The following is a 23,357-nucleotide window of genomic DNA, read 5'->3' as shown; positions in this document are numbered from 1 at the left end:
TAGGGATCATTGTCTATTTCATTCTGACGTTTTCCCAGAACCTAGATCGGAGCCTGGCATGTAGTAGGCACTCAATAAGTATTTGTCTAATTTAATTGAAGAACTGTAATTGTAGCCAAGGCATACTGTTTCCTCTGGAAAATCGAGTGGCACTAATAGAAGGACCTGAAGCAACAGAGACAACAGCAGAGCAATGACAAGCAATGTCCACCAGGCTGCGCAGGACCCATTTCAACAGCGTCACCATGTGGCAGGAAGAAGGCACAGCAATCGTGGGCTTTCTTGTTTCTTCTAGATTTGGTCCTGGAAATAGGATTGCCCTTATGTGGACCACATTAGCCACAGAGATTCCTGGTCAGTTGAGACATGGGGAAATATTCTCCATCAGACTTTCTTTAATAATCAGTGGTTCTCAACAATTAGTTTGAAAACTAAAAGTTTTCACTTCACAATTCATTAGGATGGCTCTTATTTAAAAATACACAAACACACACACACAGAGAAAATAACAAGCGTTGATGAGGATGTGGAGAAATTGGAACCCGTGTGCATTGCTAGTAGGAATACAAAATGGCACAGCCTCTATGGAAAATACTATGGTGATTCTTCAAAAAAATTAAACATAGAATTACCATATGGTCCAGCAATTAAACTTCTAGATATATAGCCAAAAGAATAGAAAGCAAGACTTCAAACAGATATTTGTACACCAACATTCATGGCCGCATTATTCACGATAGCCAAAAGGTGAGAGCAACCAAGTGCCCATCCACAGATGAAAGGATCAGCAAAATGTGGTATAAACATACCATACATTATTCATCCTTTAAAACAAAGGAAATTCTGATCCATGCTACAACAGGGATGAGTCGTGAAGACATTATGCTAAGTGAAGTAAGCCAGTCATATAACGACAGGCACTGTATGATTTTGCTTCTATGAGTTGCCTGGAGTAGTCAGATCCACAGAGACAGAAAGAATGGTGGGAGAAGCGGGGAGGAGAGAATGGGAGTTCTTGTGTAATAGGGATGGAGCTGCAGTTTGAGATGATGACAAGTTCTGGAGACAGACGATGGTGATGGTTGTACAACAATGGGAATGTACGTAATGCCATGAACTGTATACTTAAAAATGGTTGAAATGGTAAATTTTGTTATGTATATTTTACCACAATAAAAAATTTAATTTAAAAAAAAAGTAAAAAAAAAAAATCCAGAAAACAAAAAGATTAATGTGACTCTGAGCCCAACAAGAAGCACTTCAAAGTCCAGCACAGGGGATGGGTATAGGCCACCTTCCCACCCGCACAGGGTGCTCACCAAGCCACTGGCACCAGGTGGCTTTTATACACCCCACCTCACCGTGTTGGGATCCAAGTTTGGCTCATATTTCTTCTCAGGGTTCATTTAGAAGGGCTTTGAGCTCCCAAAACCCAAATTTCATGTAGCGAATTTCTCGGTGAGGTTCCCAAAACGGGCCAAAACATGATGGTAAGTCCTCTCCATGTCCCATGCACGGGCCAACAAGCCTGTCTAGAGTGATTAGAATGATGTTCTAATTACTATTGCTTAGGGCCCCGGCTCTGTAAAATTAGATGTTCACTTGTAGAAAACTGGTAAGGGGCAAATGATTTCCATCCAGTAGAGAAAATAATCCCCAAAGGTTATAGTTTTATTGTCCTATAGGATATTAACCAGTTTTGTGTCTATTAATAATTTAGTGTCTTATTCCATCATTGTTTTTCATAGGAGTTTCTCATATCCTTCTTTGAACCACCTTGTTCAAAGAGTCTCTTTTTGAGTTAAATAATATTTTGGTCGTGCTCACTATGTATTGCATGAGAATTATGTTTTTAATATTCTGAGAATTATACTTTAAAGGTATCTGGGGAACCTAGATAGGGGTTCATGTGTTCCACACACAGATCTGGGCGCCGCTGATCAATTCATTGTCTCGCTGCTCCTTCTCCTGGCTTCTCTCGCCTCCCCTCCCCCACCCTCCCATCCCCTACCTTCCCATCTCCCACCCCCTCCCCCTCCCCATCTTTCCTTCTTTTGCCTCTTTGCTGCAATCAGGGCTCCTACACAGCTACACAGTGTCACCTTGGTGCCCCAGGCTGTGCACCCAATCTCAGGGTCCCTATAATACCGGGGAGCACCCACCAAGGAAAGGCTCCTCAGCCCTGTCCACACCTGGAAATCACTGTTCCACCCCTGGAAATTGCTCTTCTCCCGTTGCTCCTACCCCAGGCCATAAAACCAGGTCACATCTGCAAACTACTTGAAATGCAGTCATTACAAAACAGAATATTTAACATCTCAGGTTGCATTTCTACATAGATTTCTTCTTCCAAGGCTCTTTTTAGAAAAGCAGGTGGTACTTGCCTTACTCGTACAAAGATCCTATCCTGGTAATTTTATTAAAATGAGAGGAGGGTGTGATTCAAGGTCACATGTGTCTGTACCACTGAAACTAACATGGTTTCTAGAAAACAACTATCCCCAACTGAGCTTCCTCATTAAGTTAAAAAATAAAAAATAAAAGACCCTCTTCTCCAGATAACCTGCCAAAACATTTTAAAACTGATTGCCATTATAGGAAAATAGCTTTAAACTTTTATTATTTTGTGTCTGACATCTGACTACACTCCCTTATTGGCTAGAATTTATTGTTTTTAGTTAATTTCATTGGGCTTTCTAGTTATAAAATTGTGTCTTTGGCAATGGATGCTAATTTTCCCATAAATTTTGTAATTGTGTTTTTTGTCTTATCGCATCAGCTGTGACATGTGTTCTTTGCTATGATTAAATGTGTTGAGCTTTTGAGCATCTCTAGGGAGAAAAAAAAAACGTATTGGCGAGGAGAGAGGCTAGTGACTGAGCAGCTAAAAGAAAAGCTATTGTGGTCTGAGTGTGGATTGATGGGACAAGGCCCCAACCAGGATCATGGCTGCAGAGGAAGAGCTGCAGGGAAGAGAGATTCCAGATCATGAATCGGCAGTGAGGCTGGAAACCAAACAGGACACCAGGTCTGCACACCTGAAGCCCCATGGTCCAGCTGAGTGACCAGGTAGAGTGGGCATCCTGTCCGCCTCCTTGCACCCATTTCACCTTTCTCCTTACCACCGTGGTAGCTTTAGTGATGGGCACTTTATCCAGAGCTCCACATGTTCCAAGTTAGTCCAATCAGAAGTTAAGCTCTTAGGGTATTGTCCAACAGAGATCAAAACAAATAAAAATAAAGAAAATCAAACCAAAACCAAAAAAAAAAAAAAAACAAAGAAGTGAAACTCAGGAATTTTGCTTGGTGGTTGGCCAAAGAAAAGCCCCACTCTCTCCCTGGATTTGGAGGGAAAAACCTAAATGCCAGGAGCTATTGGCTCTCAACAGGGAAAAGCTCTCCTGAGCATCAGGAGTAACCAACCCTGGATCAGATCTACCTCTGGACTTCAGAGCACTCGAACTACACATTCCTCTTACCGGTTAAGCCAATTTGCGGTGGGTGTCCGGTTACTTGCTCTGTAAGGAGTCCCAGCTGATCCACCAGGAAACTGACAATATTTTTACCAGACACTATCATTCTCTTACAATGTATTCATCTGCAAAGAGGTGTGAAGGAGAAAAGTAATTAGAATTCTCAGTTTATAAACATTTCCTAAAATGTGAATTCAAGAGAGAAATTAGCAGATATTTTAATTGTCTGCTCCATCTCCACATTCTCACACTTAATCTACCTACTCTCTAAATATATTAATTAACATTTTTATAAGCACATTTCCAGTTTACAATGCAGCTTCACACATCTCAACTCATTTGGTTCCCATAACAAACAAGAGAGGGGGTGGTAACAGCCATGCCTCATTTTGGGTAGTACACGACAGTTTGCAAGGCCCTTTCTCTTACATTGTTTTACCTGATCCACGCGTGTCTAGCTCTTGCAAGTTCTGGACTCCAGAAAACCTGATGTACTTGTAGTTTCCTTGACCCACAGAGAACTATTTCACATTTCTGTGTCTTCACTGGTGTCACTCAGTCAATACTATCCTTCACGACCTTACCAGGTGAACTCCTATTCATACTTAAAAACCCATTTCAGACAGGACCCAACTGTGTCTCTTTCCCCAAGGAGGTGTGTACAGGTAGTGTGTGTTGCCTTCACCACATTTGTCAAGGTCAGCCAGGTGGCTGTTAGGATAAAGTGGGGGACTCTCTCTGGTCAACCCTTTTGTGGTTTAAGATAAATTTCATTCACCACAAAAGGAAAAACACCAGCTACTCCGCCAACCCCCCGGCCATAAGAACCTGCTTCAAGCTTGGCCAAATTTACTGTCTTTGTTGTATGGAGGGAAAAGAGTCAATGTCAGCCTTGGCCTTGGGCCATCTTTATTGGTTTTATGCTAGTGGCCCTCGGGCCAACCCAGACAGTGTTTATAACTTCAAATAGGCCTCAAAGAGACTTACAGATAAACCTCAGATAGGTTCTCAGAGAGACCCTCACCTGGATCTTCAGACAGGCCTTGGAGGGACTTTGATGGGACTGGGTCCCAGCGCAGACCTGCATCAGGAAGCCCCTTCCTCCCACCTCAGATGCTCCCTCAGACACGCCCCGAGAGACCAGGCCTGGCACCCGGTCTCCGCACCCCTGCCGGGTCCGTCTGGGGCCTGCAGCCTGCAGGACTCTGTCTGGGAGTGTATTTTCACATCTGAGGGCCTAATTGGGGGGGACTAAGGATGCTGGTGGTGGCCATGGGGACCAGCTCAAGTTCCTGGCTCCGAGCAGGTAAGGCACTCGGCCTCCTCACCTTATTGCCACCCTGGGGGCTCTAGTCCACGGAGTGGTCCTCTCCATAGAAGGAGAGGTCAGAAGACAGAAAAGGTGGGATAAAATCTACCCCAGTAGGGGACAGTGGGGTGAGGAGGGAGGTGAAGGGAACAAAAGAGGTGGCCCGAGCCCTTTGCCCCAAGGCTGGGAGGCCTGTTTTCTGGGACCTCCTGGGTGGCCATGTCCCTCCCTGGACTTACAGGTAGTGTGGCTGCAATTGCCAATCTCAAGTCTACTTCCTGTATCCTCAGTGCGGTTGGGTCTGTGCTGGGGGTCTGCTGGTGTCCGGTTTCCCACCCTGCTCCTCCCCCAGGCTCCCCGTCTCCCACGCCTTCTCTCCCCTCCCCCAGCAGCCAAGGGCCACTCTGCCCACCCAGCCTGACGTCCTCAGCTCAGCCTGGACTAAAGCCACCACACCTAGCAGGACCCTTCCTTTCCCTGCCCCCAGCCTCCAGAATGAGCCTCCCAGAAGTCACCTCTGATCGCACCAGCCTGCCGTGGGACCTCCGATGACTCCCCACGGCCCTCGGATGAAGTGCAAGCTCCTGGCTCCACTGTTTGAGAGCCAGGCCCCATTGGCCTTCCAGATTCATCTTCTTACAGGTCTCACACTCCTGCCGGACTTGCCACCTCCATTTCTCACCTCCACCCCCTGCTCCTGCCCTCCCCCCACCTGGACGGCCCCTTCCTCTGGCTGCTCAGTCTCCCCTGGTGGCCCCACCCAGAAGTGCCACCTCCGTCCTCAGATCTCCTGTGACATCTTCACCATTTCTACTCCAAACACACGCTGCACTGGGTGACAGCACCCTGACGGATTCACGGCAGAGCAGTTCCACTAAAATTGTTTGCCTGAATGAAGTCATTCACTCCGCCACTGAGGATCTGTGGGGCACCTGCCACACTGCTGGCACTGCCTGGGCCTGGGGCATGGCCGGGATCAAGATGGGGGTCCCTGCCTTCAGGGGTGGGCTCTTATTGTGCCAGGGGACAACCGCCTGAGTGAAGTCTGGCCCCTGCAGAGGCCTGAGCTACTTTCCCCAATGCCTCTCCAGGCTCCAGTGTCCATGACCCCAGGGCTCCTAAGCAGCCCACATCCCCCCTCATTTTCCCAAACCCCACAACTGCCTGCCGTGGCACAGGGTAGGTGTGCACACAGGCACCTGGGCATGGGACCTGTGGCCAGCACGTTCACATGCGCCAGTGCCCAACTGGGCGCACTCGGGTGCTGGGGGACCCGACCACAGCCCCCCTCCGCGCCTCCCCTGCACACCCCCAGCCTCTGCACTAACTGCTCCTGGCTCCCGGCGCACCGTGCTGCTCCCGTTGTTTAATTTTGCCAAACACCGAGTCTCAACCCCACGTTAATTGGTTTTACTCCAGTCTTTTGTGCCACCCATTAAACGAGGAAATGCCACCCATAAAATTTTAATTTTAAAAGCCAACTTGTTTGTTTTATATTGAAATTCCCTGGGCAGCTCCAGCAGAGGGAAACAGACACATTTTCGTTTCATTAAAGCAACTTGAGTGAAGACAAAAAAGAAACTGAAAAATTAGATTTAGAAACAGAGAGGGAGAAGCGTTTAAAGCAAATGAATGAAAATGAGCCGCAGCAGAGGGCGGCGGGGGCTCAGGGCCGTCTCCGTCCTCCCTGAGCCTCCTGCGGGGAGCCGGTGGAGCGGAAGGTGGAGCGGAAGCGGGAACTCTTGGTGCCCCCACGAGGCTGGACCATGAACTCTCTCCTCACTCAAAATCGGCCCACTGGACATGCGCAGGAAGCAGGGTAGAGGGAAATCTACCCGGGGACCAGCAGCGTCCTTTCTCCCTGGGCACACTCTGCATGATGACTGAGCTTGCTGGCTTAGAAGCTGGGCTACCTGGATGGTCCTGGCTCTACCACTTACTTCCCAGCTGTGTCATGGTGAGCAAGTGGCCTCAGTTTTGCTTTTCTATAAAATGGGAATAATAATATTACTTAGCTTATAGGATTGGTGTGAGGTTTAAATAGAATAATGCCTTGAAAACACTTGAAAACAGCCTGATATGCAGTAGGTGCTTAATAAATGTCAGTTTTGACTACTCTCATCCTGCTGCTACCCCACCTCCCTCCCTTGCCTACACATCCCCCACTCCCCTGCTGCAGCTGCCACTCAGAGTCCCTTTTGATGATGTCCCTGAGCTAAAGACAGCTGAGAGACGGGGGGAAGGTCTGCTGAGAGGCTTAGGGCGCCCCACCCCGTGGCCCAATTCTTGTGGCCCAAACTGGTTTATGAAAATGTTGTTACAATCCTTCCACGGAAAGCCGGCCTCCCTGGGTTCAAATCTGAGCTCCACCATTTACTGGCTGTGTGTTCTCGGGCAAGTTTCTTCTGGGCCTCAGTGTCTCTAGCAATAAAAATGGGACTCACACTGGATCAGCCACACTTTGTCATGAAGATCCCGAAAAAAAAGCTCTGTGGATAAATGCTCAGTGAGTGGCGACTTTCTGCATCGGCTGGAGACACAGCTGGGAAGGAGAGAGGCGGGGCCTGAGGCTGGGGAGGGGAAGGGGGGCAGGCGGCTCCACGATAGGGTGACCTCAGGCCAGGCTGTTGCCAGGGTAATTATTAATGACGCTCCCTTTCATTCTCAGAAGTGTCCTAATCTGGATGACTAATCATCTGGTCACCCTACTCCAATCTCCCACCGAGGGGGCCTCAGCGCTTGCCCCCAGGTGTTGAGAAAGGGTCCTGACCCTTGAGCAGTTTGCCTTCCCAGCCCCTCCGGACGCCTGGGCCGGCGGCTGCAGAGGGAGGGAGAAGCCCCGGGAAAGGCGTGGGCGCAGGACGGGGCTGGGACGTGGAGTCTGTCTGGATTCCCAGCCTCACCTCTGCTGCTGAGGGCACTTTGCACAACCTCTTCTCTCTCGCTTCCTCTCCGCTGCAGGGGAATTGGCAACAGCGCTATCGCCCCAGCTGCCTTGGACGTGCCACGATCAAACCACAAGGACTGGATGTGAAAGTGTTTTGCAAACTGGAAAGTGTTGTGCACTCTGATGGGTATCATGAGGAAGTCAGTGACTCCTGCAGGCCCTGTCCCTGGGGGTGACTGGAGGGGACAGAGATGGGGCCTAAAGGGTCACAAACGGTCTCGGATGGCTGGGGCCAAGGGTCTGCCCGGAAGTCCTATAACACACAGCCTGTGCCCTGCAACCCCAGCCCACTTCTCACAGGTCCCAGAGGATGCCCCCAACACCCATCGGGGCCCCCGTCCCTCAGAGGCCACTTCTCCAGACAGGAGCAACTGATGCGCTCAAGCTACATCCGGCTGCTGGCCGCGAGAGCTACTCAGGGTGGGCAGCTTCCCAGGAAAGCTCAGAGAAGACAGCTTAGTGGCTGCAATGCAGCACCCATTTTACTGGGGGCAGAATGCTTTTCCAGTGGTTCCCAAATTGTACACCAAGGAACCCCTAGGACTTCATGACAGATGACAGTTCTGTGAGAGGGTGGGACCAAGCGGGTGGGGCTCCAGGCGCACTGGGAGGGCTTCCTGTCGTCCCCTCCCCTCCCTTCCCCTTCTTTTCCTCCCCTCCTCTCCCCTTCCCTCCCTTCCTTTTCTCTCTCCCTCTCCCTCTCCTCTCTGCTCTCCTCTCTCCCTCATTCCCTCTCCCTTCTCTCTTTCTCTCTCTCTCTCTCTTGCTTTCTCTTTCACTCTCTCTTCAATCAGAGCGACTCTATTTTATATAATCTGTGCAAAATTTTGCTTGCACAAAAATTTCCACGGTTAAAATATTTTTTTCAAAAACACTGCACTGCCCCTCCTTTCCCTTCCTCCCTCCCTGAACAACTCGGACCTAAAGCCATCAGGTGCAGCAGAGCAGGGGAGATTCCCTTTCTGGCAAGGGGAACCACAGAGGAATGAAGCTAGTGTCACAGCAGGGTGAGGAGGGGACCACACAGGGAGACACCCTGGCCTGGAGGTGTCAGGGCTCAACCCGGTGAGGGGTGTCCACATATGGGGGCAGCTAGTGCGGGTGTCAGAGTCCAAGCAGAGTAAGGAGGGCCAGCAGGAAGTCGGAGCCTCAGGCAGATGAGGAGGGCATCCACACTGGGGTGGGGGTAGCAACCCTGCCTGGAAAGCCAGAGAGTGCCCAGGCACCCACGGTCAAGCCCCAGGGCCCTGCCTCCTCCCATGCCTGCCCCAATCCTTCCTAAAGCCCAGCTGAGCTGGCCCAAGGAAGAGCCGGGGCCCCTTCCGGAATCAACTGAGGTCATCAAATATCCTCAGCCCCAGGGCTGTGCCAGGAAGCCCGTGTGGTGCTGGGGCCAGAGCCAGGATGGAGCAAGACAGACAGGCCTCGGCCCGCATGGAGCACAGCCCATGGGGAAGGACAGCACAGAGGCTGCCATCACAGAATGTGCGCTGGACGGGGCAACGGGGGCACTGCAGGGGGCACGTGGGAGGGGAGGGCAGCGTGATCTCACAGGGGCCAGGAAGCATCGAGAGGAGGCAAGCCCAGAGGCGAAGAAGATGAGTTTACCAGGTGGGGCAGGATGCGGGGTGGCGATGACTCTCCCCGCGCCTGACCCCTCGAATCCCTCTTGCTTTCTCTGTGCTTAAGACAAATGACGAACTGAAGGCCCTTCACCAGTCCTGGAGAATCGCTGACAGCGTCTGTCCCAGGTGAGGTGAGGGGAAGGGGCCCCTCCAGGTTGGGGGGCTGGGGAGCTGCACCAGACCCTTGCCTTCCAGCCTTTTCCCTCTGCAAGCCCTAATCCCTGGGTCCCTCTGCCCTCCCACACCCAGGTGCGAGCCCTGGCAGCCCACCTTCACAACGGTCCTCAGTCCTACTCCCCAAAGGGTCCTTTACATAGAAATCCTGCATAGAGCCCACCCAGGTGGTCCCCTCCATTTAGGCCCCCAGATGGCCTGACCCAGCAAAGAAAATAAGCTGTTTGGACTCCATGTGAGTTTATTTCCTAAGGTGGAGGGGAGAGCACGCTACCCTCAGCTGCCCTTCTCACTTCTAATGCCCCAAGAGAGGTGGAGGTTAGACTCCAGGAAGGACTTCCTTTGGTTCCAGGGACCCTCCTCCCTGCAGTCACCAGGAGAGGGCACCACAGGCCAGCCCATAGGGCATGTCATCTGAGGATGGAGAATGTCATCAAGGAGCGAGTGAGGGTCTGGCCAGCACTGGGCCCATGGAGAAGCCAGACCACCTGGTGGGAAGCACCACCCCATGCCAGCCCGGACACGGGAAAGGGAGTGGCAGCGTGTTGTGCCTAGTCATTGCCTGCAGAGGCTGGCGTCACTTCTGATGTCAGGGATTCAAGGGGCTTTGTTCCAGCTCCGGGCTCCAGGAAAGGGCGTCACAGGGCCCAGAGGTTACGCAACTTCCCAAGATTGCAGTGGAAATGACCGACTGGTAGAGCAGGGATTTGAACCCAGGTCCCTGTGAACACCTTCTGCCCGCCGCCTGCCAGACGGTCCGGTGCCCAGCGCACGGTTTGCAGGTGGCTGTGCTCCACGAGTCACCTTTATAAACCCACGGCTGAGAGCCGGGCCAGCCTTGGCCTGGCTTCCTTCTTTCTCATCTTCAAAATGCCTTTCATTGCAAGGTCTCTTGGCAGCTTTATAATAAACAAGAGCCTCCTAAAACCATGAGTGTTTTTAAATGAACTCAGGTCCCAAGTTTCCGGAGAGGCGCAGGGTGGGGGGGCGCGGAGGATGATGATGAGTCTTTCAGTAGGAAAGTTACATGCCGGGCTCGGAGCCCTCCCTGACCTCCAAAATCCACACAAGGGCCCTCACCAGCCTCTCCAAGTGCCTCCTTTTGAAAACTCACCGGTCCTTGTACTCTGAGTGTTTTGAGTTGGGTCCATTATGATAAATCTTCTTTTGAGCAGGGATGTATTCAAATCCAGATGATGTCCCCGCAGAACAAAACGCTCCCTCCAAATTCTCTTTATGTAGAAGTAGGTTCTCATCCTTTGAAGGAATAACATCTCTTGATAAGTGGAATTTTTTTTTCCCCCAGCCAAGAACGCTGCTCTGAATTTGTTAAAAAGCAGTTTAATAGCCTGTCTCCATTCCATTTCAGAAGCCAGGATGGCGGTGACAGGTGGAATGTCACAGGTCGATGGATTCGATAGATTGACTATGGCTTCACTAAAAGAGAAAGCCGGCTTTTTAAAAATATTTTTTATTTATTTAGATGCTTTAAAAAGAAACAAATTCAAGAGATACATTCTAATGGCACCAGTGTAAGATGGAATCCAGATTGTCAGAAAAAACCTCCTGAATCATATACTTCATTTTGCTGATTCAAATAACGACTTTTCAGGAAGGAAGGATCATTAAACACACACATGGGGTGTAAGTTAGTCCCAACTTCAGTAATATTCATTTTTTAAAGTATACCTTAAAATAGAGGAAATACGAATTATGCACTTGTTGGCTATATGTGTATATATAGAGCCAACAAAGATTTTTATCAATAGGATCTTTATTTTTGTTATAACAATCTGTGAGGCCAGGCACAGTGGCTTGAGCCTGTAAGTAATCCCAGCACTTTGGGAGGGCGAGGCAAGAGGATCACTTGAGGCCAGGAGTGTGAGACCCCATCTCTACAAAAAATAAGAAAAATTAGCTGAGCATGGTGGCACATACCTGTAGTCCCAGCTACTCAGGAGGCTGAGGTGGGAGAACTGTGCTGGAGCCCAGGAGCTTGAGGCTACAGTAAGCTATGACCATGGCACTGAACTGAAGCCTGGGTGACAGGGCAAGACCCCACCTTAAACAAAACAACAACAACAACAACAAACCCATCCGAGAGCTGGAAACAGTAATTCTTTCCTCACTCTATTTGCATCCCACTGGTGATGGGGAGCTCACTACCGTATCACTACCATTTTGGCTGAAGGTTCAATAACGTCCCTTTATAAATCCTTTCATAAAGGGTTTTTATAAAGGGTTTATAAAGTATCTAAATAAATACAAAATATTTTTAAAAATCCAGCTTTCTCTTCTTAGTGAAGCTGTAGTCAATCTATCGAATCCATCAACCTGTGACATTCCACCTTGTCACCATCGTCCTGGCTTCTGAAATGTAAGGGAGACAGGCTATTAAACTGCTTTTTAACAAATTCACCTCCCCCTCACTCTATTTGCATACCACTGGTGATGGGGAGCTCACTACCTCTGAAGGCGAGCCTTTCCATTGTGGGACAGTTCTGACAGCCACTGAGTTGGCTCTCAGCTCCTTGTTATCTCTAGGTGGCAGCTCTGTCCTTGGAGCCTGGCAGAGCTATACAGCTGCTCCTGCCTCTGCCCCTCGGAGTCTTCTCAGTATCCCCAGCTCTCATTATCCTTCATTCACCCTCCTCAAACTGGAATCTGGATTCTCCCTGTCTCTTCAATCATGTGGCAACCAGAAATGAACACAGCCCTCCAGCTATCACCTCCCTCATCCTCAGCCCTATATTTCTATAGATCACATTAGTTTGGGGCAGCCATCTTAATATGGGACGTTATTGAACCTTTAACCAAAATCTCTTTTATGCAAAATCTTTTCATTTTTACACCCATCCGTATTTACTTCAGGGGAGTTAGACTATCATTTCATCTGCTTTAGGTGCTTTCAAGCCCTGGTTTGGTCACTTAAAATACCAGCTGCTGCCTCTAGTTTGGGGTCATCTGCAAATGGGGCAAGCATGCCGTCTGTGCCCACACCCCAGCCGCTGTCAACAGGAAGGTTGAGTGGTGAGCTTGACGCAGCCAGTGCTGGGATCTCAGCTTCCCAGTCACACAACAGCAGACAGGAGTGAAGTGTGACCTCCATTAAAAGAGCTCAGGGACTATTGTCAGATGCTATGCTAAGCCTACCAAGACATTTAATTCCTCCCACCAGTTCTCTGAGGGAGCTATAATTATCACCCTCCGCACTCTGCAGATGAGGAAAGCAAGGCTTTGCAGGATTTGAACCCAACTCTGACAGGCACCCAATCCCGTGCTTTTAGCCACCAGGTTCATTGCTGCTGTCCTCAGAGAGCAGGCTCTCTGGTAAGGCCTAGAACAGAGCCGATGGGCGCCCCCCCAACCCAGATCTCCTTACAACCAGCTAAACAGCACTCCTTGGCACCCCTCAAAGTCCTACGCATGGCGCAGACGCAGTGGAGGGTGGGAGGTTTGAGGGGTCCTTCTGAAAGGGACACCAGATGCCTCAGCCATGGCCTGTGTGAACAGATGACCAAAGAGAAATGACGATCAAAGATAAACGGACCCCTCCCCTCACCCCATGCCTTGACACTGCTTCAGTGCAAGGTGGATTTAAAACTTCGAGAGTGACTCCAGTGAAAGTGTTTGCCGGCTCAGTGAAGTTGGGAGCCTGGCGTCAGAACTTCAGGTAGGTTGTGGCACATGAAGAATGTAAATGTTCCTGGCATACCTGAGTCTGGGAGTCAGACCCACCACGCCCCCAGCCAGGTGCCAGATAGTTAAGACACATTCTGTACTCCCAACAGCCCTATGGAGTAGACACTAGTGTTAGAGGCGGGTTTGTGGTGAAGCGAATGAAGTTGAACCTTCAGGGCCCCTCACTTGCAGGGGCCCTTCCCAGATCCTGCAGGGGAAGTGCTTAACTTGATAGCTGTAATTTTTTTTTTTTTTTTTTAAACAGGGTCTCCTTCTGCCGCCCAGGCTGGAGTGCAGTGGCATGAACGTAGTTCACTGCAGCCTCGAACTCCTGGGATCCTCCTACCTCAGCCTCCCGAGTAGCTGGGACTACAGGCACGTGCCACCATATCTGGCTAATATTTTTATTTTTTGTAGAGACGGGGTCTCACTATGTTCCTTAGGCTGGTCTTGAACTCCTGGATTCAAGCGGTCCTCTCACCTCGGCTTCCCAAAGGGCTGAGATTACAAGCCTAAGCCACCACACCCAACCTAGATTTATAATTTTGAAGAGGGCACCCCAAATTGCCCCACAAAACCTTCCCCTATTATCCCCATGTTATAATTGAAGAGAAATGTGGCGGAGAGGTGCAGCAAGTTGCCCAAGGTGGCAGGGCTGGGAGGTAGTGAGGTCAGGGTTCAAACTCAACTCCTCAGAGGATGCCTCACATTTTCTGAGGGGATTCGTGTCTTCAAATGCAGTACTGGCATCTGTTTCTATTTCCATATTTTAATCAATGAAGAAATAGGTAACGAGGCAGCGTAACATATACTGTTTGCAATTGGGTGTATTTTTAAGTGAGAAAAGCAAGGTGCGGTTGGTTATATAGAAGCATTTGTTTCTATAAAAATAAAGAAAAACAAAGCAGAATACATATGTGCAGATATTTCCCCATAGGTGCACAGATTCTATCTGAGAAGATACATGAGAAACTGCTAACTTTGGCTGTTCCTGGAGAACAGAACCACTCTCAGGACCAGTGAAAAGAGATTTTGTTTCTGCCATAACCATACCCACACCTTTTGAATCTCTACATTGTTAATGTATCACCTGTTTAAAAAAAAAAAATCTTACATAGCCCATCAAGATGCCTCTAGTACTTCAAAAATGAATACTAAAAAGAGAAAATACAGCCATTTTAGCTTTTCATCTTTCGGAAATAACAGCTATTCATAACTGAAATGGGTTATTTGAGGAGGTGATATCTTCTCTCTCATCTCTTCGTTTAGAAACAAAGCACAAAATTTGTTTTTAAAATAACTAAACAAATCACAAGAATGAAGTGCAAGATGCAAGAATTCTAAATCCCCACGTATTGAAAGCAAGTATATCTATTTTTTAAATTCATACCATGTAGTTAAATTCCAATCTACAATGATAATTTCAGTACACATTCAGTTCTCAAATTAAGCTTGACAAATTATTTTTAATTCATTTGTCCATAAACCTTGCTTTTCCTCATAATATTAATTTAAATTCTATTAAACAGTAGGCATCACTTATTACATAGAAAATGGGCAAAACTAGCCTTTAAAAATAATGAATCTTTTTACACATAAACTTTCTAATACAATCTTTGGGATCAGACTGATCTAAAATAAAAATAAATGTCCTTTAACATATTTTCTCTACCTCGTAAAAATGATGAAATTTTTTTCTTATTTAAAAAAGGGTTTGCAAAGTTATTGATTGCTGTGAAAGTAATTTGACTGTCTAAACATGTTGAGAAAGGCAACCTAGACCCACCACTGGGTATGGTGGTGCAAGCTGTGAACTGCACAACTCCCAGAGTGCCATTCAGATCATCATCTAAATTTTGCAGTGCACCACCTGTGCAGCCACACACATCAGCCCCGTTGGCTACAGCAAATGCTGGAGAGCTATAGAAGGCTTTTGGGCAGGAGAGGGTAGGTGTCAGAGCTGGAGTCACAGGGATTGTGTTGCCAGAATCTCATGCATGCAGCCTCCCATCTCTCTAGGCTGGCCTTCCTTTTGTAGGCGCTGGCAACAGAAATATCCTAAGTTTTCTCTGAGTCTCATAACATTGGTTTTCCTAAGGTTGGGGGGAAAGGACCCACCTGTCAGGGCCACAGTCACTTCCTTGGCCTGTACAACTCAACATACTCTTTAATTACTCAGCAGCTAAGAAAGAAGACCAAGAAAGGGCCTTACCATGCCCTAATCTTTTTTTTTTTTTTTTTTTTTTTGAGACTGAGTCTCACTCTCTTGCCCAGGCTAGAGTGCTGTGGCATCAGCCTAGCTCACAGCAACCTCAAACTCCTAGGCTCAAGCGATCCTTCTGCCTCAGCCTCCCGAGTAGCTGGGACTACAGGCATGCACCACCATGCCCACCCGGCTAATTTTTTTTATATATATATTTTTAGCTGTCCAGATCATTTCTTTCTATTTTTTTTTAGTAGAGACGGGGTCTCACTCTTGCTCAGGCTGGTCTCTAACTCCTGACCTCAAGCAATCCTCCCGCCTTGGCCTCCCAGAGTGCTAGGATTACAGGCGTGAGCCACCGCGCCCGGCCTCCATGCCCTAATCTTTATTTCCACCCTAATGGAGGCAGAAGTGGCTAGCTCAAGGGGTGGGGTGGAGGGGGTTGAACCCTAAATCGCATTCAGGACATTTGTCCTCTGGGATGAGCTCTATCACTGCCTCACTATGTGACCTTTGGCAAATCTTTAAGCCTCTCCGAGTTTCTGCCTCCCTATTTGCAAAATAAAGAGAATTATTGCCATTCCTTCTCTGTCTCTTGGCAAAATAGACAAGGGAAGAAAGAAAACATGTAGTGATGATTTCACTGCAAATGCACAGAACTTCAAGCATTCCAATAATCATTAAACATCAATCACTAGTGGCCTGAGAGTCACAGGCTCTACTAAGCAGCTGTCAAACCTTGAGCAAGTCTCATGACCTCTCTGGGCCTTCGTTTAACCACATGCCTGATAGCGAAGCTTGAACTAACTCAGCAGTTTGCTGACCTTTTCATACACGAGAGTCTCTTTTATTATATCCAAACACAAATCTTGTACTTTGTAAGATTCTATCTCCTAAGCTATATTTAGGCAATTATGGTATACTTAATATAATTATTAAGTAATTATTGTTACCATTATGAGGGATATTTTTGGTTGTGACAGAATTTATGGGTTTATATAACCAGAAAGCCTAGAACTAGGAATAGCTTCAGGCAAGGCTTGATCCAGCAGCTGTTACCAAGGACCCACGTTCTTTCAGTCTCTTGGCTCCACCTCCTATGACGTGTCACACAGTGGTTGCCAGAAGCTCCTGGCACTGCTTGCTTTTCTCATCTGTAATTATCAAGAAACAGTCTGCTTCCCACTTAGCTCAAAGACAAGACCCAGAATTGAGATCGATCAATTCGAGTTGGTCTGACTTGGACCATGTGCCTTTTTCTGACCCATTCCTATAGCCTAGAGGATGAGTTACTCTGGTTTTTTAAAGACAGTTAGGCCCTGCCCCCAGAGTGGGTCATTTCAAACCAGATCACATGGCTGGGAAATTCCCAGGACTGTTAGGAAGGGGAATTGGGTAAAGGATGCTGGAGAGACACCCGGCACATCTCCTACGGCATGTTTATTAGCGACATCACCAACAGCCATCGGAACTGCTGACCAGCATGTGAACTGCACATCAGTGTCCTCCAACATCTTGTGAGGGGCGCTCTACAGCCGCCCCATCTGTGGGTAACCACACTGACCACGTGAGCTGACGTCAGCCCCACCAGCAGCAAGCGTCTGACTCTGAGGTTAGATCTGGCCTAGTTGCCAGTTCACCCGTGTCCAGCTTCTAGTTCCCCAATCCCATCTGAATGTTCACATGTGACTCAGCTGGAGACCCCAAGTGAACCTTGAGCCCCCCTCCAGCTCTGACTTCCCAGGCCTGTGTCTGCTCTTTTCAGATTCAAGGGGACACCCACAAGCTGGACTTGGCAAAGAGGATGCAACAGACACCCTCACAGCAAACATAACCAGAACTACATCGGCTCGCTCCTACATTGACTCGCCAAGCAGTTAGCACCATCCATGCCAGGTCTTGTGCTGGGCACGCATAGGAGAGTGAGACTTGGGCTCATCTTTTTTTTTTTTTTTTTTGAGACACAGTCTCGCTCTGTTGCCCGGGCTAGAGTGCTGTGGCGTCAGCCTAGCTCACAGCAACCTCAAACTCCTGGGCTCAAGCAATCCTGCCTCAGCCTCCCGAGTAGCTGGGACTACAGGCATGCATCACCATGCCTGGCTAATTTTTTCTGTATATTTTTAGCTGTCCAGATCATTTCTTTCTACTTTTAGTAGAGACGGGGTCTCGCTCTTGCTCTGGCTGGTCTCGAACTCCTGAGCTCAAACAATCTGCCCGCCTCGTCTTCCCAGAGTGCTAGGATTACAGGCGTGAGCCACCGAGCCCAGCCTCACCTTTTTTTTATTTATTTTTTTTAAGAGAGAGAGTCTCATTCTATTTCCCAGGCTGGAGTACAGTAGCATCATCATAGCTCACTGCAGCCTTGAACTCCTGGGCTCAAGTGATCCTCCCACCTCAGCCGCCCAAAGTGCTAGGAGTATAGGCCTGAGCCACCGTGCCTGGCAGGGCCCACCTTTAAGGAGCCACAGTCAGGTGGGGAGACAGTGGTGGCTCAGACTGGTACAGTTCAGTATGTGAACACACTGAGGGAGGCCAGGGGGCATGAGTCCGCCCAGCACTCTCACAGCAGGGCCACTGCAGCCCAGCCCCCTACTCTGCAGGCCTTAGGGAAGGCCAGGGGGTTCTCAGGCAGCTTCGAGTTTATCACCAAAGTTGCATCTCTCCGTGCAGATTAGGGAGTGCTCAACACCAAGACTGGAGACCCAACCCTTCTTCACAGGCTCAGAGCTTTGCAGAATCTCTCTGCTCCCTTTACTGCAACAGCTTTGGGGTTGGGGTGGGGGCCATAGACAGACTTAACCTTTTGCCTACTTTCAGTCCCCGGCTCTTCCTGGATCTTCAAAAGCAGGTGGGATTCACCTGTTAAGAGAATGCACAGTGAGGCCAAAGGGGAAACTTCCATTCCAAACCATTCTTTCCAACCAGCACCTGAGGTTCCGCCCTTCCTTCCAGGTAAGCGCTGCCCTTATCACGTCCCCAAGTGAGTCACCGATACTTCAGAGCACCCGTGTGGGTCCGATCCCGGATCCCCGTCTCCACGGCAAATGGGGCCAGGGATCCTGGGATGGAGAAAGCCTGGCTAGTCCCATTCTCGACTCTGCCTCAATTAGCTTGGCCCGTGGCCAGGGGCAAGCGCCTTCCCTCCTTCCTTCCCAGTCTCCTCATCTATAAAACAAAGGTTTCAGGCTAATCAATCTGCATGGGGCTTTCCAGCTCTTATCAGTCTGATCCCAGGGTTCAGAAAAGAGGGAGGAGCGGTGGCTGAATGCCGGGGGCAAAGGGAAGAGCAGAGACAGCAGGGGCATCTGGGAAGGGGGGGGCGGGGGGGGGGGGAGCATAGACAAAAAGGCCTCAAGTTCAGCCTTTGACACTATCTCCAAATAAGCTTATACTGTCACAGGATAAGTACCAAGAGAGCTGACCCAATCACCAAAACACACCACCTGCAAGGCCCATAAAATTTTATGGGTATTTTTTAAATAAACGTTTGAATTTTGGAATCAACTTTAGGTCTTTAGAAGAGTTGCAAAGATACAATGTAGAGAGCTCCTGTGTGCCCCTCCGCCAGTTTCGGTCTCCCCTAATGTTACCGTCTCACACCAGCGTGGGCCATTTGTCAAAACTCAGAAATCCTACATATGCACAGCACTATTAACTAAACGGCAGCCCTTATTTGGATTTTACCGGCTTTTGTATTACTATTCTTTCTGTTGCAGGAGTCAACCTGTCTCCTCTGGTCTATGACTATTTATGTCTTTCTGTGCTTTTTATAACCCTGACAGTTTTGAGGAGTCCTAGTCAGGTGTTTTGTAGAATGTCCTATAATTTGGGTTTGTCTGATGTTTTTCTCTGGGGTGATGGGTTTCGAGAAAGAATGCGGCACAGCTGAAGTGCGCTCTGGTCACACAACATCAGAGGGGGCGAGAGAGGGGAGGTACGTGATAGCCGCTTGACGTATCGCTGGTGATGTTAACCTTGATCCCTTGGGTAAGGTGGTGTCTGCCAGGTTTCTCCACTGTAAAGTTACTATTTTTATCTTTCCCTGCTCTATTATTTAGGAGCAAGACCTGAGTCGAGCGCGCACTCAAGGGAAGGGGAGGAGCTCACCAAGCTCCGCCTCCTAGAGGGAGGAGCATCTACATTCATTCCTGGGAATTCTTCTGTAAGGAAGGTTTGTTTACCTCTTCTCCCCCAGTTATTTATTCAAAAATGTATTCAAAATAAATTTATTCAAAAATTTATTTATATTTATTTATAAAATAAAAATATTTATTTATACTTTGGGTTATAATCCAATACTACTCCATTATTTATTCCATTGCTCCCACGGTTCCAGCTTGGGCCACTGGGAGCTCTTCTGGCTCTTGGGTCCCTCAGACACGCCCCCACCCTTTTGTGTCGTGAGCACCCCCCAACTCTCTGGCACCACAAGATGCTCCAAGCTCGTCTTTTCCCTGTCCCTGCCCTAGAATCAGCCATTTCTCCAAGGAAATAATGTATTTTTAAAACAAGTTCTCTAATTATCTTGTCAATAGTCCAAATATATGGTACTGCATTTGAGTGCATGATAAAGAAAAAAGAGTTAATTTGTTCTATTACCATTTAAAACATACATCGATTTTTGTAGCCCTGTGTGACAAGGCTTTTTAAAATATACCAGGAGCCTCAAAACATGGGAGGGATCTTGTCCCTTCTCTACTTCCAGGAAGCCTTGTGGAATTTAAGCATCATCTCTGTAGCCACACTGCTAAGGCTTGGGGCCAGCCTGCCCAGCCTTCCTGTGGAGGTGGCCCAGCTCTGGGGTCCTTCCAGGCTGAGGTGCCCAAAGAAGCAACTGAAGTCGAAGGTCATTCCCGGGACCTTTCCCTCTCCAGCCTTCCCTCCTCCTCACAGGGGGTGGCCAGTCCAGGAGCTTTGCAGACCTCACCCGGGCTGGCTGGGTGCAGGCAGATGGTGGGAGGAGGGCTGGCAGGTTCCAGGAAGGAAATTTGCAGCCCGGCTTCCAAGACAGGCATGCAAGAGGCAGAGGAGGGTGCATGGGCTCGACACCACAGGGCTCCAGGGGACTGGGGCCAAAGTTTGCAAAATCCAGCTGTAAGTGGATGGAGCAGGGGTTCCCCGGAGAAGCCCTGGGTTCTGCAGAAGACAGTCAGCTTCTTGGGAAGAAGCAGCCTTCATAAACCGGAAGAGTGTGAGACCGAGGCTCACTCCCGGAGGGCAGGGAACTTCGTGACTCATCACGTCCCGCTGACTCCCACTGGTGCAGCACTGGGCAGCAGGGGCCTGGGAGCAAGGGCGGAGTCCCAGCATAGTCCCGGCCCAGAGGAGGTCCCAGGCTAGCAATCATGACCCGGCAGGGCACGTAGGGACGGACATAGGCAGGATGCTGTGGTGGCACTGAGGAAGCTCGGCAGGCCTCACAGAGGAGGTGACATCATCAAAGAGATGAATGGAAGTGGCCAGGCAGCTGTCGGGTAGGCAGGAAGGGAGGGCACTCCTGGGCGAGGAAGAGGCCGAGCAGAGGCGGGTGCATCTGCAAGGTGCTGGCACGGCGCCTCCGCCCAGTGAGCACTCCATCAATGTGAGGCGTTATCGCTGTGCCTTGTATTAATATCATTATATTTATTAACCTGGACACATCACTGAATACTTTTCCTATCTTGAAAGTAGTTACGAATAAACACCTGACATCACTGAGCTCTTCTCATGTGTAAAAGGAGCTGCTGTGGGATTGGGGCTCCAGCCTGTACAGTGCTGGACTGGAGTGACTGCCAGTGTGGGAGGTGCCCAGCATTGCATGTGGGCTGGCATGCGGCAGGGGACCGTGCGTTCCCTCTCTCCTCAGGCTGCCAGCCCCTGGGGCTGTTGTACCTCGGGGCAGGGGCACACAGAGAAGGGGACACTTTGGGGTCTTCAACGATGACGAGGCAAGAAAGCAGGCACATGGCTAGGCAGGGTCAAGCAAGCCCAGAGGAACAGCCTCAGGGCCCACCGAGAAAGGCACACTCCCTGGGCCCTTCTGTGGCCTCCGGAACAAGCAGGTACCTATCCGTGGGGATGGGGAGATGCACTGCCTTGAGGAGCGCTATGTAAATTCCAGCTCCACCAGCCTGTGACCCTGGGCAGGTGACTTCACCTTTCTGAATCCCTGAGTGTCCATTTCCTCAGCTCTACAACTGCATTCAGACGTGTGCAAGAATATCCAAAGCGCACTCTTTCTAATAGTTTTTTAAAAAAAATCCTAGAAACAACATCTAACAACAGGTGAATGAATAAATAACCAGTGGTACAGTCACAAAATAAAATACTATTCAACAGCAAAATAAATAAATTACAGGTAAACAGGCAACAGAAATGGATTCTTAAAAATATAACACTGTGAAAAAGGAAGCCATATAATTACAGAATGATTCCACTTACAAGAAGTAGAAAAAAGCTACACTAAACAATCTACTATTTAGGCATTCACACAAGGGTAGTAAATCTACAGGAAAAGTAAGGGAATGACCAGCACAATTAAAACGCAGGGAAGTAGCTCTTGGGCTGAGGGGAGGAGGTTGTGATGGGGACACCTAGATGGCCTCAGGGCTACTGGCACTGGTCTGTTTTTCAAGCAAGTTGGTGGATTGTTTCATTGCTATTATTCTTTAATCACTACATGCATAGTTGTGTCTGTGGTGTCTTTTACAAGAAATAATTTTTTTCTTATAACACTAACACCTACCTTTCAGGACACACGCCTATGATGAGGCAAAGACAGAGCTAGCAAAGGGCTGGTACAGTAAGTACAGGTGGCCTCGTGGAGGCTTTGCCTCTAGCTTGTGGGTTCTATGTTCCCCTTTCTCTCTCTCCCTCTCTCTCTGCCTCTCTCTCTCCTTCTCTCTCCCTCTCTCTGTCTCTCCCTCTCTCTCTCTCTCTCACACACACACACACAGCCAAGCTCCCCTCTGCCCTAGGTCACTGGTGGTTTCCAAAGTGGCAAACGCAGTACCTGGTGCACTGGGATGGGAGCTCTTTGTCCTGGTTCCAAGTCTTTCTAGCTGAGGCAATTTAACCTTTTCTGAATTTCTCAAGGGTAAAATGGGCATACTGACCTCTGTCTTCCTCACCTAAGCCCATGGATAGACACTGTAAAGTGCCGTGCTGGTGTGAGGGATCATTACTGACCTGGGAAACTAAAAGCATCCTTATGGGCCGGGTGGGTGTTTCCTCCAGTGGGGACAGAGTCACGTGAGTTTTGTAGCATGGGTAACATATTTTTCGTGAACATTTATTTATATGGCGATTGGTGTAAATGTCCCTCCTTTGCCTGGTTTCCCGCCTCCGTCATTGCGTATCTGCTGGTTGAACCTGCCTTTCTATCCTGGAAAAGGTACTTACTTATTTCAGAAGTGTGCCTGGCCCTGGGTGTGGCCCCACCTCTGCACAACCGCTTCAGTGACAGCCTATCTGTTCAGTGGTCCTGCCTCAATCTGGAAAGTGCCTGTCTCTATGTACCCGTCTTTATAACTATAGACCTACCTCCAACAGTTTGTGGACCAGCCTCTGTGCGCCAGATTCCCTCAGTGCGCCCGCGATTGCACCTTGCGCAGGCAGGGTGTGCTTGTCACGTTCTTAGGTCTGAACGTTGCCGGCTCTACCTGTCCGTACCTGGCAGGTGCGCGGACCTGGTTCAGTCGGTGCTTATCTTACGCACACGGGCCGTTCACTTTCCCCTCCAGATCTCGTCGCCGCCGAGGTCGTCAGGCACGCAGAAGGGGCTGCGTCCCCGGCTCCGGACCCTACCCCGGGCTGGGCCCTGCGCGGCGGGGCGGGGGCGGGGCGGGGTCGGAGGCCGGGCGGGGCGGCGAGGGGGCGGGGTCGGAGGCCGGGGGCGGGGCGGCGAGGGGGGCGGAGCAGGAAGGGGCGTTGGCCGCTCCGCCCCCGGGACGGTCTCCCCGGACCA

General features: G+C 49.4%; 2 long non-coding RNA genes across 2 annotated transcripts; one reads left to right on the top strand and one right to left on the bottom strand.

Moving 5' to 3' along the window:
• Nucleotides 1-23,209, bottom strand: LOC123634731. The gene is made up of 3 exons (XR_006733998.1): nucleotides 22,934-23,209; nucleotides 3,480-3,598; nucleotides 1-351 (listed from the first exon to the last, which is right to left on the bottom strand). It is a non-coding gene; the product is annotated as an uncharacterized LOC123634731 (long non-coding RNA).
• Nucleotides 8,509-10,419, top strand: LOC123634730. The gene is made up of 3 exons (XR_006733997.1): nucleotides 8,509-8,794; nucleotides 9,419-9,480; nucleotides 9,881-10,419. It is a non-coding gene; the product is annotated as an uncharacterized LOC123634730 (long non-coding RNA).
• Nucleotides 23,210-23,357: the final 148 nt, after the last annotated feature.

This window comes from Lemur catta, chromosome 3, assembly GCF_020740605.2.
Source record: "Lemur catta isolate mLemCat1 chromosome 3, mLemCat1.pri, whole genome shotgun sequence".
NCBI lineage: Eukaryota > Metazoa > Chordata > Mammalia > Primates > Lemuridae > Lemur > Lemur catta.
Note: the sequence above shows the minus strand (reverse complement) of the source record. Positions and strands in the feature narration are given on the sequence as shown.